Here is a 17,186-nt window from a genome sequence, read left to right as displayed (position 1 = left end):
GGACCGAGCGACCGGATCTTATCCATAGATCGGCCAACGGCGAAAATGTCGCTTAATGGTCGAAGATAGAACCGAAACGTAAGTAATGATCTTGCATATGAAAACAATTATATATTAATAGCTTATATTGTCCTTCAGACAGACAATGGCAGCAATAACAACAATTCGTGTCTGTCTTCAGATGAGCAATGTTGGCCACTCTTTTGCTTTCATGTCAACAAAACTGTAAAATCAAATATAAAACACCTATGGATATACGTATATTGTTCCATGGGAAAAATGGCTTGTCAGGAATCATATGGAATTAGTCTTATGAAACAAGCAATAATTAAATAAAATAAATAAATAAATAAAATAAAAAAGAATAAAAAACATAAGATTATTCGGAAAATTTCCGGAAATTGAACTTTCAACCTCAAGAGAGGTATACAGTTTGAAAAGCAATGGAGGACGGTGGAAATAGAGAAAGTCAAATAAAATAAAATCCGCCTGAAGAGCTGCTACCATCGTACTTTCATTCGATGTCGCATAATGATTTACTCTTCTGTCGTATCTTCGACCTTCACTGTTGAGTATTCGATCATATTTCAACCTGCCAGTTTCATCTCTCCAGATTTTGTTTTTCCGCTTTATGCGTAAAATTATGTCATTGTGATTCATCTTTGCTGTTTTCATTTTTTGCCATTTGACCCCTCTACTCCCGCCTCCAAAGCCTCAATCTTATATCAGATTATAAATCAATACAACACAACCAAATTAAACAAATAAAAAAAACAAAAAAAAAACTTTCCAAAACAACGTCTTGCATCACATCATACCCTCTCGACAACATCGCTTGTTTTTTTTCCTTTGTTTTTAGCACTTTGGTCACTTCGTAGATTTCCCAGGGTTGCCAGCTTTCACTTTCCTTTTCCATTCCTAATATAGACGTCCCTGTAGCAACCAATGTTCCATTGATTCCCCCTATCACTCTCACCCTCCCTTTCTATCATCTCTGTAGTCAATTCCATTCTTTTCAGCTCAATTCCTCACTTCCATGAACAGCTATCGATGTTCCCAAGTTTCCACGTTTCTTCTTCCCTTCTTCTTCAATTTTTCTGTCACTGTATCTTAAAAAAAAAGTTGGTGACATGTAAATATTTGAGTCAATCTCCGCTCTATTCCTCACTTTCATGAACACCTACCAATTATTCCCAAATTCTACGTTTCTTCTTCTTGAATATTCTTGTCTCCGTATCTTAAAATAAATAAATAAATAAATAAATAAACGTTGGTGGCAAGTAGATATGAGAGTCAATCTCCAACTTGATATTGGCAAAATATAAATAGTTGAAATATTCTGCCAATTCCTACTGCTAAAACAAAACTCCAAAGTAATTTCGAAGGAAACTCCCTCACCTGTTTGTGCAATGAAGTAAAGAGCGCATCTCATCTTCTAAAGAAAGGCAAAAGTTGAACCCAACCTTCCGCGAAAAAGGCCAATTCAAAATTCTCACTTCCACAAATCACCAATAAACTCAGATTTACACAGCACTCGGAGGAAGTTCTGAGGAGTTGGTAATTTATAGTGTTAATGAGAACTCGTAATTAATGTCAGGAACGCTGGAGAGAGAGAGAGAGAGACGAGAGAGAGAGAGAGTTCACTGATATTTTACGAACAGCTCTACGGGATGTTTGAGGATTTCTCACAAAATATTCATTATATATATATATATATATATATATATATATATATATATATATATATATATATATATATATATATATATATATATATATATAGAGAGAGAGAGAGAGAGAGAGAGAGAGAGAGAGAGAGAGAGAGAGAGAGAGAGATATTCGAAAGGCGCATCCAGGAGGAAGGGACATGTGTACATCTGCCCAGAACAATTATTCGCCCCTCCAGGACACGAAGTCGGGGGCAACTGAGCCTTCAACTCAAAAAGGGTGACCGTTCGTCCTTTTCCTTTTAGCTTTTTCTGCGTTAGATTTTGTGGCATTTTATCTATGACTTCCATGCTGAGAAACACGAGGGCATGCATTACATGGTGTTTTACACGCAAAAAAAAAAAAAAAAAACAAAAAAAAGAGAGAGAGAGAGAGAGAGAAATATATATATGCGTGTATGTGTGAGTATAAAAGAGAAAATTCACGAAATGAAACAAAAGGATAAAACACATATTTCATTTCTGCTAGCATCTATACCCCTCTTTTATTTAGTTTAATTGGGGACATATTAGTGAACAGGCCAAAAGAAATGCCAACGAGAGAACCGCATAAAAGAAGAGAGAGAGAGAGAGAGAGAGAGAGAGAGAGAGAGAGAGAGAGAGAGAGAGAGCGTAAAATCCAACGACTAGGCAATTGCAACAAATAATTATAATCGACAACTGATTGATGCTTTATTTAGAAACAGGATTACAAACATTCACAACGGACAATTTATGATGCATAAACAAAAAGAATCGAACTGCAAAACTGTTCTTTTAGGAATAAACTATAAAAAAAATTAGAGTAAGCGTCATTCTTTTAGAGGGCGTTACAATATCGCTTGAATACAAATCGAGAGACTGACAGGCTATTCATGAAGCATCAGAAAAATAACAGAGCTTTTTTTAATTCACTTTTTACAGGCGATTCAAAAAAGGGACAACGACGTTTTCGAAAGCAAATGACCTGTTTTTATTCAGTTACTTATTTGCTTTCTGTTTTTAAAACTTTATTTTTTTATCTGACGCGAGTTTATCTTAATCGTCTATGCCTTTGTTTTCGATAAAGAAACAAATAATTACTACTGTTTTTATTGTAGTTTCAAAAGATAACTAAGAAGAAACCAAATGGAAAGGATGACCAATATGCGTCAGACAGCAGAGCAGCTGGGGACCAAGAGACGCTTTAGTTACCGTCAACAGTGCGTTGCTAAAGGTGAACAGTTAACTGACAGTGATGCTTAAAAAAGAAAAAAAAAACAATGTATTCATAAGAAATGCCAAAGCACCAATGGTACAGATTACCATTTCCATCTTTTTAGTCTGTAGTGTTGGATAAGGAAAAAAAAAACATAATTTTTCATAACACTCAACCCGAATTCAAAATTTAACAAATAACCCAAGGAACAAATTTAAAACAAATTAAAAACAAAGAAAAGAATTCATTCACAAACACTTCCCAGTTCAGATGAACCGAAACAAACATCCTGCGTCTGTCACGAGAGAGAGAGAGATAAAGAGAGAGAGAGAGAGAGAAAAGGAACAATTCGAGAGAATTATCGCCCTCTGTATCTTGTTCCCTCATCATCTTCATCATTTGTCAGACGGAGGAATTGGCCTCTCCTCACGACCCACAATGAAGTGTTCGACCTCGGAAAGAGGAAGGAAGGAAAACCCAATAGCTTAAAAAAAAATAAATAAAAGAAAAGGTCATCAGATGAAGAAGTATGGATGGAGCCTAGGGGATGTTATAGTGTCCCCTTTAACCCAACTAAACCTCCTCCCCCCACCACCCACCCGCAGCCCTCGAACACCCACAAAAAAAGACACAGCTAGGAAAGAGTTTTCCCTTCACAAAGGAAGGGTTGTCAGCCGTGTCTCAGGTCACATAAAAGAAATGAAGAAAAGTCTTTGATTGATTGTGACCGCAGAAGGGGATTCGAGGACCTGGGGCGGGGGATGGGGGTGGGGGAGATTACGACAAAGAGGAAGTCTTGTAGGGGACGTATAAGGGAACGACAGAATCCTCTTAAAGGTGAAACTGTGAACTAATGGAAAACAGATGATGCATAATAGCTTAGGAGGTAATTATAAAGAAGTTGGTGAGAAAATGAGGGTACTTATGATTATCATAACTTCAAAGATGACAGTTATTCGTGAAGTTGTGTAAAAATTATTCATTATTACGATATATTTACTTTCGTTTAAATTGTGAACATTATTTTACATTGTTTTACAATCACAGAAACAACAAAACTATGCCGTATTGTAGGGCCCATCCCAGCTTTGGAATTTGCCTCTTACTCCTATCTTCTCTAGTTTCTGTCATCTCTACTACGCTGCTTTGTTTTCATTACCGCGTCATTTTTTGTCTTTTTTTTTTTTTTTTTTTTTGTATTGACACACATTTGTATATTCGTTTAGCTTTTAGAAGAACATAAGCATAGTAACCCCTGATACGGAATTTGTACTCAAATAAGGAAGTTTGGGATTGAACTGAATTGCATATAGAATTTAGGCCAACGGCCAAGCACTGGGACCTATGAGGTCATTCAGCGCTGAAACGGAAACTGACAATAAAAGGTTTGAAAGGTGTTTCTCCACATCCCTTTCATCATTATCCCCTCTACTTACGAAACTTCTGATACTCATGAGAAAACGATTTAAAAACTACATTGTGAACATTATTTACATCCCAATACACGAGAGGACGAAATTATTATAAAAAAAATCACCTACGATTAACATACATGAAAATATATTAATTCCGACGTAGAGCGAATTAGATATTAAAGGACATTTCTTCTTAATGCATACTAAGACTAAAAATACATTTTTTTTTAGGTACCATTTAAAAAAATAAAATAAATTCCAATTGCATTGACTGAAAAGTTTATTAAAAAACATTTCAATTTTTTTTCGATTCGATATGCAACCTGGCAGCATCAGCTAGAGATATCAAATCCCCCCAATTTCGAATAAAAGCGCCCTGGCATCATTTACTCCACTCATCCACTCCGATGAAAATATCGCAATGAAAGAAAGATGAATCCGTCGACTGGAAAATCACAAAATAAATCGAAAAGCTTCCGACGAATATTTCATGAAGCGAAAAGCGATAACGGGCAACATCCATCAGATTACTGAAGGGTCAGAGTGATGGAGTCATTCTGGAAAGAATTCCATGATATGCACAACTGCTGATTTCATATTTCTTGTTGTAGGTGATGCTGCATTATCTACTGAGAATATAATATTGTATGTATATATAGCAATCCAAGGAAGATACAACTCACAGCAGCATTTCTTCTTTCATTTTATTGCTCATGTAGACAAAAACCTTCAACCCTACAAGCAGAAACAAACGCACAATCAGACAATATTACTAATAACAAATATATTCGGAAACACAATTAGCAGACAAACAAATAACATTAGTTATGTTACAGTAACAAACAATTAACGGACAAATAAATAAGATTAGTTACATTACAGTAACAAACAATTAACAGATAAATAACATACCAGCTATGTTACAGAGTATGGTCAGCGCATATGTAAGCCTACGTGTACAGTAGCTACAGAGTGAGTCTACTCAAAGTCTGGTAGATTTCAGGACCGTCATCTAATTTACATTTATCTACAGATAGTATATTTAACCAGTGAATGGGACGTTCCTCCGGTTAACAGGTCCGTGAAGGAAGTTCCGTTCGTGCAGATCTATTTGGCCGTTTGTCCTCATTTGCTGTCTCGTTAACGGCTGTTATTGGTAACAAGTGCTGTGAAAGATAAAAGACACTTGGCGGAGAACATACAGTGTTACACACAACCCTCCTACAGTTTTACGATGCCCTCATCGTACACACACTACACTTCCATCCTCTCACACTACCATTACCTGTTTTCCGACAAAGAAAGACAAATTTACAACTGTGATCGCTGCCTGTTTCGTATCCTTTCTGATCTTCTCAGTACTGGTGCATTAATTGTTACGCCCTGCTCTTGATCAACCTCTTCATCAACACCTTCTTTAGGTTCACTATTACCATGGTTGCTAAAATCAAACCCGAACCTGGTTAAAACTTCTTCCATATCAGGCATTTCTAAGCTACTGTCATCCATATCAGCGGTTTCGAAATTATCATTATTTTCCGTATCCAAATCATCAATATTTTCTTCCCCCTCATTCCTTTCTATCCCAGCGAACGGTTTAATATTCCTTCGATGGATAACCTTAGCATCACTTCCTTCAGGCCTAATTCTATACAAACCACAGTCCCTGTTAAGTACTTCTTCAATTATCCACTTTCTCTTACCGAATTTGTCTCCTAGTTTCGCTCTTCCAATTATTTTATTTTCTCGTAATAAAACCTTTTGCCCTACCTCCAAATCACTTTCTCTGGACTTTGCTAACATAGGCTTTGCCTTTGATACCCAGTTCTTTTGTGTGTTCCTTCTAACCAAATCCCAAACTTCTTTTTGCATTTTGCATTGCTGTCGTAACCAGTCTCCGTCTTGAAATTTGTAAACGTCTTCCAGATACCCCCAGCTCTCGATCGAAATACAAGGATCCCTCCCGAACAACAAGAAATATGCAGAAAACTCTGTCACAGAGTGAGGTGTTATGTTATACGCAAATACTAAATTCTGCAAATACAATGGCCATTTGTTCCTCTTCTCCTCCTCCAAACTTCTAAGTAGACCGTATAGAGTTCTATTCATTCTTTCCACTTGACCGTTTCCTTCAGGGTGATATGGAGAAGTGCGTGATTTCTTTACATTAAACCTTTTACAGATTTCCTTAATAAGAGCGCTTTCGAAATTTCTCCCCTGGTCAGTATGAAGCTGCTGAGGAATTCCATCTCATAAAAGAGCTCTTACACCAATATTTTAGCCACTATTGTCGCTTTCTGATCCTTCGTTGGATATGCCCACACGTATTTGCTAAACAGGTCACTTAAAACTAAAATATGCTCCTTTCCAGAGGTTGATCTTTCCACGGAACAAAAATCTATCGCCACAATTTCCATGGGTTGAGAAGTTTCAACATGAACAGGAATGGTATTTCTATATGAAATTTCATCTTTTGCCCTTAAACAAGTTTCACAATTTCTAATGAACTCCGTTACAAATCCCCTCAAGTTGGGCCAATAAACCCTAGAGTTCAGTAATTTGTAAGTTCTATCAATACCCTGATGCCCTAGTTTATCATGAGTTTCGACTAAACACTTACTTCTTAAAAGAACAGGAACGGCTAATCTATAAATCATATTACCTAATTGATCCATATGAGTCTTATAAAGAATATCATTTCTTATCACAAAACTTTCTTTATCCTTTTTCCACGTAACTAATTCAGATTTAAAATTAATGTTTTCTAACTCAATATTTTCTCCTTCTAGCCATTTCCTTACAATCTTTAAAACTGGACAAGCTTTCTGTTTATTTACAACGTCCTCCAACTCTAAAATCTGATGTCTACTTATGGCACAAACAAAATTTGCGTTCTCATGAGGAGCTACCCATACTTCTTCGTCTTCACTCATCGCCATCTCCTCTCTAGGCTTGCGTGACAGAATGTCGGCTTTAACATTTTGTTTTCCTGGTCTGAATTTAAATCTGCTACCCATTTTTGTTCTGTGTGATCAAGTTTTGCTGTGCTGAGATTGCTCAAAGGGGCATTGTCAGTATACACTATGCACTTTATGCCAATAAGATCATTTTTAAATTTTTCAGTAACAGCCCACTTCAAAGCACACATTCTAGTTTCCTCGAACTATAGTTCTTCATGTTTCTTTCGTGTGGTTTCAGTGACCTACTTACATAAGCTACAGGTTGCAGCTTATCCTCCTTATATTGGGACAAAACAGCACCAAGTCCATCGTAACTAGCGTCTATTTCTAACGTACACGGTTTCCCAAACTCTATCCCTTTCAGTACTGGGGCAGCTATCAATTTTTCTATCAATGTCTGGAAGGCCATTTCCGTATCTTCTGTCCATTTATCATTAATACTTTGACTGGATTTCTTCTTTTCTCCTTTCAATAATTCATTGAGTGGCTTGGCAATTATGGCAAAATTTTTAATAAATCTTCTATAAAATGTTGCAAATCCCAGAAAAGCAGCCACTTCCTTAATAGTTTCTGGCCTCTTCCAGTTCTTCACTGCTTCAATCTTACTTAGCTCAGGTCCTATTTGATTACTAATGCTAAATCCTAGGTAACTTACACATGTCTGCAAAAAATGACATTTCTTGGCTTTAATTTCATCCCATAAGACTTTATGCACTCTAGCAACGCCTCCAATCTTAATAAGTGTTCGTCAATGGTCTTCGAAAATAATATCATATCATCCAAATAAATGACTAGAAATTCAAAAAGCATATCCCCCAAAATATTCTCCATGCATCGTTGGAAGGTTGCTGGGCTGTTTGTCAGACCCATTGGACACCTGCGATACTGAAAGTGTCTCCATGGTACAGAAAATGCCGTTTTCTCTCTATCTTCTGCCGTTTTCTCTCTATCTTCTTTCCTTAACAAAACTTGGTGATAGCCCTGCGCAAGGTCAAAAGTGGAAAAGTATTTGGCTCCTTCCAACGAATCCAGACACTCCGCCACTCTAGGAAGAGGAAATGCATCCTTTAAAGTTTTTTTATTTCATTCAATTTTCTATAATCAATGCACAACCTTATCCCCCGTCTTCCTCATAAGGACTATAGGTGCTGCATAAGGACTTGCACTTTCTTCAATTACACCCCGTTTCTTTAAGTCATCAAGCAACTGTTTAGCCTCAGGGATTAACGTCTGGAAGACGTTTACAAATTTCAAGACGGAGACTAGTTACGACAGCAATGCAAAAAGAAGTTTGGTAGTTTTCAGGACCGTCATCTAATTTACATTTATCTACAGATAGTATATTTAACCAGTGAATGGGTCATTCCTCCGGTTAACAGGTCCGTGAAGGCAGTTCCGTTCGTGCAGATCTATTTGGCCGTTTGTCCTCATTTGCTGTCTCGTTAACGGCTGTTCATTGGTCAACAAGTGCTAGTGAAAGATAAAAGACACTTCGGCGGAGAACATACAGTGCTACATATATATTTATATATATAGATAATATATATAATTATATTATATATAATATATATTATTAATATATTATATATATATTATATAATCATATCTATATATATATATATATTATTTATTTATATATATATTAGAAGAACTTCATGAAAACTGGATGCTATCTAACGGAATTATTTATTCGAAAAATGTTAGTAGCTCTTCAAGGACAACCAGTACTCATTATCAAGTATCCAACAGGAATATTTTGAGGAAATGGTTGAGATCCTAGTGACGGTTCTTAGGAAACACAAACAAACCACTTCAAGCAATTTCAGTTTCGTCAGGAGAATAAAATCATTTATTTCCTCTGAATCATTCAACTAACCTCAAGACCAGAACAGTTATTTTCAGTCTAATCCTGCTCCCCACCACCTTCTTGCTAATGAGCTGTTCCCAACGAAGAAGTATTTTCTTCCTTTAGTTCCACCTTCCTGCACATCTTCCTCCACTATCCTTGTCTATGCTATTTTTGTTCATCTTTTTAAATACTTTATCTATTGGGGATTATTTCTTGCTCCTTTGCGATTTCTAGGAAGTGGCAATTCTTTTTTCAACTTTCGTCTTCTTTATCTGCTGTTATCTTTACTATCAATCTTCTTCGTACTTCCTTCTTTCCTTCCCCTCAACCTTCCCTAACTTCCCCTTGGGGAAGGGCACCCCGCAAATGGGGCTTGAAACCTGTTTACAGAGTCTCAGACGAGTCTTCACCCGGAAGCTGGAAGGGTTTGCTCTAGGGAGGAACCCCCCTCCCCCTTCTCCCTCCTCCTCCTCCTCCTCCTCCTTCTCGAGGGGATCTCTCCAGTAATGATTAATGGCGTGTAATGGCCACAGACTCCTCCTCCTCTTCCTCCTCTTCCTCTTCCTCCTCTTCCCTTTCCTCTCCATTCAATAATAAGAATAAAAAAAAGGAAAGCTTGTGATGGAATTCCTCCGCCCAACTCCTTTCGGGAGCAAAAGATGAGTTGCTAAGTTTGTGGTAAGACCTGTTGGTTTTTTCCCCTCATAATATTGGCGTTTTATTTATTTATTTTTTCTTTTCAATAAATTCTCTGTACTTTTGGAATTGACATCCTTGTGATTAAAAAGAATTCATTTTCAACTTGTTAATTTTTTTTTTTTTTTTGGGGGGGGGTGTTATTCTGAAGACCTATACCCATGTTTTTTTTTTGTTTTTTTTTTTATACAAAGTATATAATACTAATGTTATTTTGATTAATAGTTCCTCTTTCTAATTTCAATTTACATTTCAGTAAATTTTCGGCTGTATCTCCTGTGATTATTCTTGGGGATGTTCAAATGTCTCGCAATTAAGAACTAATTAATAAAAAGTAATAATATAGAGAGCACCGCAGCCAAGCCACACCACATCCACTGCGAGTAAACTTCCTGCCTAATAATGTTACATCGTTACCCTAATATTCAAATTTATTTTCAGCAGAATACAGTGGACTAATACTCACTCGAATATTCCGATTGTCGGGGTCTGCCTATAAATATTGTTCCTGTCTCCCTTTTCTCGTAAGTAAATATCTCATTATTTTGCTTGTCACCTTTTCTTTGAACTTTCCGAATCAGCGATTTCCGTGACACCTTGTCTTTCATGTTTATAAAATCCTCCCAATAATGTTCGATTTCCAGGTCGTCTCCAAAAGAGCAGTTGATTTCCTTGATTTTTTTACTTTGTTCTTGTAACTGAATTCAAACCCCATGTAGATAATTAGCATTGTCATTTTTCATTTGTAAAAAAAAAAAAAAAACCTCATTGTGATTATGAAATTTCTGTCTTAAGAAAAAATTGTTTATCAAAGACTGTCAACCTGTCCTCCTCTCCACCACACTTTCTCAAATATTTCATTGACTAAGCCTAATCCTTTACATAATAAATTCTCCTGGCAGTAAAACAGTGGAATACAATCAAAACATTGCAAGATGTGGCATAAAATCAAAACATTGCAAGATGTGGAATAAAATCAAAACATTGTAAGATGTGGAATAAAATCAAAAGATTGCAAGATATGGAATAAAACCAAACATTGCAAGATGTTGAATAAAATCAAAACATTGTGTAACATGTGGAATAAAATCAAAACATTGCAAGATATGGAATAAAACCAAAACATTGCAAGATGTGGAATAAAATCAAAACATTGCAAGATGTGGAATAAAATAAAAACATTGCATGATGTGGAATAAAATCAAAACATTGTGTAAGATGTGGAATAAAATCGAAACATTGTAAGATGTAGAATAAAGTCAAAACATTACAAGATGTGGAATAAAATCAAAACATCGCAAGATGTGGAATAAAACCAAAATATTGCAAAATATGGAATAAAATCTAGAATCGCTTCAAGATATATATTCTGAAATCTTCAAACATCCGGAACTAAAGAAACTGAATAATACTGTGGTCGAAATCCATTAGCGTCACGACGCAAACTGTCACTGGGATTTCAAGAAAGCTATCAAGTAAATCGCTGGATAGATATTGGGTAAAAGTCTTTTGACGTTTGCTAAAGGTTCAAGAAGTATGCTTTTATCACTGTCAGACGTCCTTACCATTTGAATAATATCAGGAAAAAGAGAGAATAAGACTTATTTCTTCCAACACCTTCAAATTCAGCAGGCTGTCTCATCAGTTCGCTCCTCTTATTATCTCCCTTTTTTCATCTCCCATCCCCCTCTTTGCCTCTTTCCTTCCTTGCTTTCTTTCACAAATCTAATCTTCCCTTGCTTTCGCTCAGCTTTCACCCTTCAAGCATTCTAGTCCTTCAAGCACAGATACATCGAAGGACGACTCCTTTAGGGGGTTTCCTATCTCTCCCTCAAGGCATTCCCGCGAACTCCTTCCTCACTAGGATTTGCTCGTTGCCTTGGAGCATCCCCCCAGCCCCAACTCCCTCTCAATCACCCGACAGGGGAACTAGTTCAAGGGAGCATTAAAAAGAAAACAAACGTTTTTACTGCAGACGTCGCTAAACGTTTAAACGTTCATTCGCTGGCGAATCAACGTCAGAAAGAGGTGGGAGGAGGGGGGGGGGGGGGCCGTATTCTGGTGAAACGATTGCAGGATAAAATTCAAGATGTATGGCTTAGAAATAAGTACGCTATTCTACTGTGCGTATTACATAAGGGCGCGATGTTAAAGATATTGCTTAATATATCTTTCATTAGGTACCTCAAACTCTTGGCGTAAAGCTTTGGCTCTATCAAGTCATTCTTATAAAAAGAGATGCGAAATGACATTTATAATAATCACACCGCGTAAGCAAAACTCTCCGATATGTTATACCAGACTTAAATGACAATTTCTCGATGGCAATATTCTTCCTTATCAACTTCAATACTACATATCGGAAAATAAAATACACGGACAAAAACGGGTATTTCTACAGAAGCAGTCCGCACGGACTGCAAGGAACGTAACCGCGGATACGACATTCACTAGAGATTGGGGCGTCCAATGTATTTCGCCGTGTTTAGTACTGGCCCCTGGGGGGTTAATTACAGTCGTCCGAATAAATATTACTTAAAATTCTTGTTCAGTAAGTAAAACTGCTTAGAAAAACCGCACTGCCATAGTCTAGACCGCCGCGGATAAGTACCCTAGATCTACCCAAAAAGGTTGTCTGAACTGTCACAACTGAGGAGGCAGAAAAGAAAATTTATATTTTTTTCAGAAGCCTGATTTCGTTCTGGAAGCAAAGGCCGAGTTTGAGAATAAATGGACGGAAAGCGAACGCAAACTTCAAGATAAAACAAAAAAAAAAAACGTAATTCTGACTTCCTTTTGTCCTGGAAAACAACCGCATCGCTCTGTAAGACTTGGCCCGACTGCTGGAGTTATTCGAAAGGCTGAAAAGTGGCTTCGGACGCAGAACAAACGTTACTATAAGAATTACCGGAACTATTTTGAGAATAATACGTGCGAATCTATTATGGTTCAGGATACCAGGACATTAATATCTGGAAGAATAGGACGGTCGTTATTTTAATAGTTAACTAACATGTAATTTGGAAGTAAAGCTCAAACCAACATGTCTGAATATCTAATAACCTGACAACTAATTAACCCAGTGATAACATATCAATCCCTTAATCTTCATCATCGTAAACAATACACTATGAAATGCTAATTATAGTACAAGGAGACTCTTCGGCAAGTATATTTATAACAACGTACCTCTCTCTCTCTCTCTCTCCCTCCACTCTAGCAAAGCCAGGAATGTGATTATGAATCACCCGATAAAACTCCATAATGATCCCATACTCAAGACATAACTCTAGAGAAAGTGTTTCCATCAAGGGGGCGCTTCATTAGCGGAATGACCGCATTCATTACCTGGGCGGCTGGAAAATCCCACCCAAGTAGACTATTCTACGTAACGAGACAGCCAAAGTTACGCGGTGATAATACCCAGTATACAAGTATGGGGTCCAAGGAAGGTGTTGATGTCCTGTTTCTTTCATTTTTCTTTTTATTTGCTTATAATTAATTAATTTATTTTTTTAGATTGAGGGTATACGCATCCCCTGTCTAACAGTGAAACCTGATACGCCAGAAATACCCCTTCCTCTATCTCAACTTCCCAAAGTCCTTAAAATCTCTGTTCCTACATGAGATTTTACAAAGGTCGTAAGTCATTCGGGTGAGAAATTACACCTAGTCGTAATTTCCCCCGTCTAGGTTAGTTTCCCTGCTTTGATGACACAGACGGGACACAACGAGCTCCTCTGGGATGTGAGTTTATCATCGGAGTTTAGGGAAAAACGTCGTTCGTTAACCGCACAGGGAAAGAAAGGGAAGGAGGCAGCCTGTAGGAGCTGTCTTCTGAGATAATGAAGGTCGCTGCTTGCTCGAGTTCAATTTAAAATTTAAGCCAAAGGCCAAGCACTGGGACCTATGAGGTCATTCAGCGCCGAAATAGAAACTGACAGTAAAAGGTTTGAAAGGCGTAACAGGAGTAAAACCTCAAAACAGAGGATTGGAAGTTCGAAACAGCAAAACAGATAGAAAGAGGATGTTATATGCAGGTGCTTTTTTATATTATTAATCTATTCATATCTCTTATCAAGGAGTAAATTTACCCTTCTATAAAAGCGGTTATATTGGGAGTAAACCTTTCCTAAAGTCTAGTATACGCGATTCAGAATTTCGGAAATATTATTTTGAAATAGGAAATTCAGATTCAGTATCATACCAACTTTCACAGCTCTGTGGGCAAGAATCAATCGATGCAGTTTTCATAACTCTCAACTTCCCCCTCGGCTGATATGAATGAAATTCCCGACCTCCACCCGAACAGAAACCGGTACTATCTGTTTTTGACACCCAAACGGGAGACGGTCTCCGGGACTCGTCTAATTCGTGGCGTGTGCGTCATTTGTCACCATTAGGCTTATTTGGCAACCCCCCCCCCCCCCCCCCCCCCCCCCCATACCCATATTATGTATATATCCAGTACCTGGAGGTTTCAAAATTCGGATGGTTCCTTCAATTTGACTATGGACTGTTGGGGCTTTTTCGTTTTTATAGAGAGAGAGAGAGAGAGAGAATGTTACTTGTATCTGTAAAATAATATTCTACTCTACCACAAATCATAAATGAACCAAATAAATTGGACCTGATAACAAATTAAAAACAAACTCCCAATAAAGAACAACGGTATGAAGGCCTGAAAAAAAAACTTCAATAAAACACAGCTCGCCAAAGAAATGTAAATGAATAAAGTGATCATCCCAGACATGAACAATGAACAACAACCACAAGAAAATAAGCGCTGTTTATATATTCTGGCAACATTTCTGGAAATCTTGAAAGGAAAGACAAAAAAAAAAAAAAAAAAAAAAAAAAAAAAAAATCACTTTACTCCATACCCACAACCGCCCCCCACCCCCCATCTTCAGGGAGAAGAGGGGATGGGGGGGTGGGGGATTCTGTCATCTCCATCAGTCACTCTCCGTCATACTAATGAAGGAGATGACGACGTCGGAATCTCGCTCAAGGTGATGGAGATCTCACATTAGCGATGCGTCCTGTTTGAAATGATGACTCTCTCTCTCTCTCTCTCTCTCTCTCTCTCTCTCTCTCTCTCTTTCTAAAACGACTTTCCTCTGACTTGGTGACCCGAAAGGAATGTCACGCACATCTCAGGCTAATTACCTCCTTTTAGCGGACCCAGTTTTAAAGCTACGTACTTTTTTGCTGTGTGTAATAGGTGTAGTCCACAAGTAACAAACTCCACGTGACACATGACGTCGTCCAGTCCGGGACAAGGAACCCTCGCCATTGGCCCTTGGAAGATTTCTTACAAGAGTGGCCAGTTAATGATTTTCAGACGTCTTTAATTTGCAGGTCATTTAACAATAATTACCAATTTTCATATAATTTACAGTTTACCGTCCGTTGAGCATGAAAGCAAAAGAACTAAATGAATTGCAGAGCATATAACAAATGACAGTGAAATATCTTTCTAAATCTAGTACATCATAACAGCAAGACATCGTAAACATTCCAGCTTTATCATCGTTAGGTCTTCCTTCGATATTCTAATAAGGTTCGCCTCTTTCAAGGTATTTTCTTATAACTTCTGACATACTTTGCGCCCTCAATGTCAAGCTTCCATTAGCATGAATTACGAACCTGAATACATTACTCTTCCACGAATATTAATTATGTAGGTACACAAAAATGTTTTTTTTTTTTTTTTTTTTTTTTTTTTGCCAAATTCACCTACACACTTTCATTATCATCATTTCATTATCATCATTATACTTTTAATCTTCCATGGTACTAAGCATCATAATTATATACTGTGGGAAAGTTTCTTTCACATACATTTTGCTTTTCTTACGCAACTTTGCCAAATAAAACTTCTTAAAAATTGTAATAGTTTTTTGATGGAAACAAAGGTTACCATGAACAAAATGACCAGAATGTTCTTCGATAGCACAGACAGTTGTGTGAGAAAGAATATAAATCTCTGAAACCTTATATCAGTACACCGATGGAGTCAGTCAGGCAATATATGGGTGATGATAGTAATCATCTCACTCATCTTTTCATCGAGGCTTTTGCATTATTGATTATTGGATATTCCTCCTACTTCACAATCGCGGGACTGACAGACGATTGTCGACATCAATGAAATGGAAATGATGAAACCAACTGGCATATTCAGAGCAGGTAACCCAATCTTCAAGATGTCACATTTGACGCAGTGGGAGAAGGGCAGTCCAGAGGCAAAATGGGCAATAGCAATTGCCGAGAGCTTCCGAGAAGGACTGGACCGAACAGTCAGCTGCTGCTGCCTCCGTCTGCATAATACAGAGTCAACCTCCTGATTCCTCGGGGTCAGTCAGAGTCAAATTGCGCGGGAGAAATAATACATCTTTGCCTCACCAGTTTGTCGTATTTAATGAGTATTTAATTAGGATGAAAACCCCAAAGCAGTGGCATTGGTTAACAATTGTTAGAGAAGGTGGATAGCAAGATGAAGGAAAGAGAATATGAAATAAAGTACAGTAAACGGAACGAAAGGGGTTGGAGCTAAGGGTTCGAAGGGACGTCGTAAAGAACCTTTCCGTAATGACTACAGTGCACCGCGCGAGGTGCACTGACGGCACTAAACACACCCCCCCACCCCCATCGCCACAGAGAAAAGACCATGTAAAGACACCTTTATAATAATAAGAGTGAAAATACAAATTCAGATTTTCTACAAAGCAAGATACGAATACTCTCGCATCTTTGACTCAATAGTTCAGAAGGGTTTTTCTTTAATCTAATTTAATTTGATTAATTTATTTTTTTACTTCTTTCACCTCGACGTCCCGCAATCCCTGAAGCGCCTCAGCCGCAGGAAGTGTGACACAGCCGTCACATGAAAGGTCTCCGAAGTGTGAGGGGAAAAAGCAACTTATCTCTTCATAATGGAAACTTGAGTCTGGCTTAAGCCACCCTGTGGAAGAGTGGCAGGTTGAGGACAGTGGTGGGAAAGGGGATTTCACACTTATTTTCTGCTTCTCTCACCTTCCGCTTATTATTTCTCCTCTCTCATTTTCTTCTTCATTCTCGGTCGCGTCCTTGTCACGCTAGCAGGATCTCGTTTGAACTGAGGAATTTCAGGTTTTTGTTTTGAGAGAGAGAGAGAGAGAGAGAGAGAGAGATCAATGCAGGAGTAAGCTGAACAAATGCTGAGCTTAGTAACACTTATTTGTCACAAATACCTAAAATCACACCAGAGGTCCAGCGCTAATCGAATATTCTGGTTTGTTTCCTATCTCAAACGTGGACCTTCTTCTTGGGGCTCTTGCCTGTGCATCCATACTATTTCACGCGAAATTTATAATAGTG

The sequence above is a fragment of the Macrobrachium nipponense genome, chromosome 26, assembly GCF_015104395.2.
Source record: "Macrobrachium nipponense isolate FS-2020 chromosome 26, ASM1510439v2, whole genome shotgun sequence".
In the NCBI taxonomy this organism is placed as follows: Eukaryota; Metazoa; Arthropoda; class Malacostraca; order Decapoda; family Palaemonidae; genus Macrobrachium; species Macrobrachium nipponense.
This window is presented reverse-complemented; position numbering follows the sequence as displayed.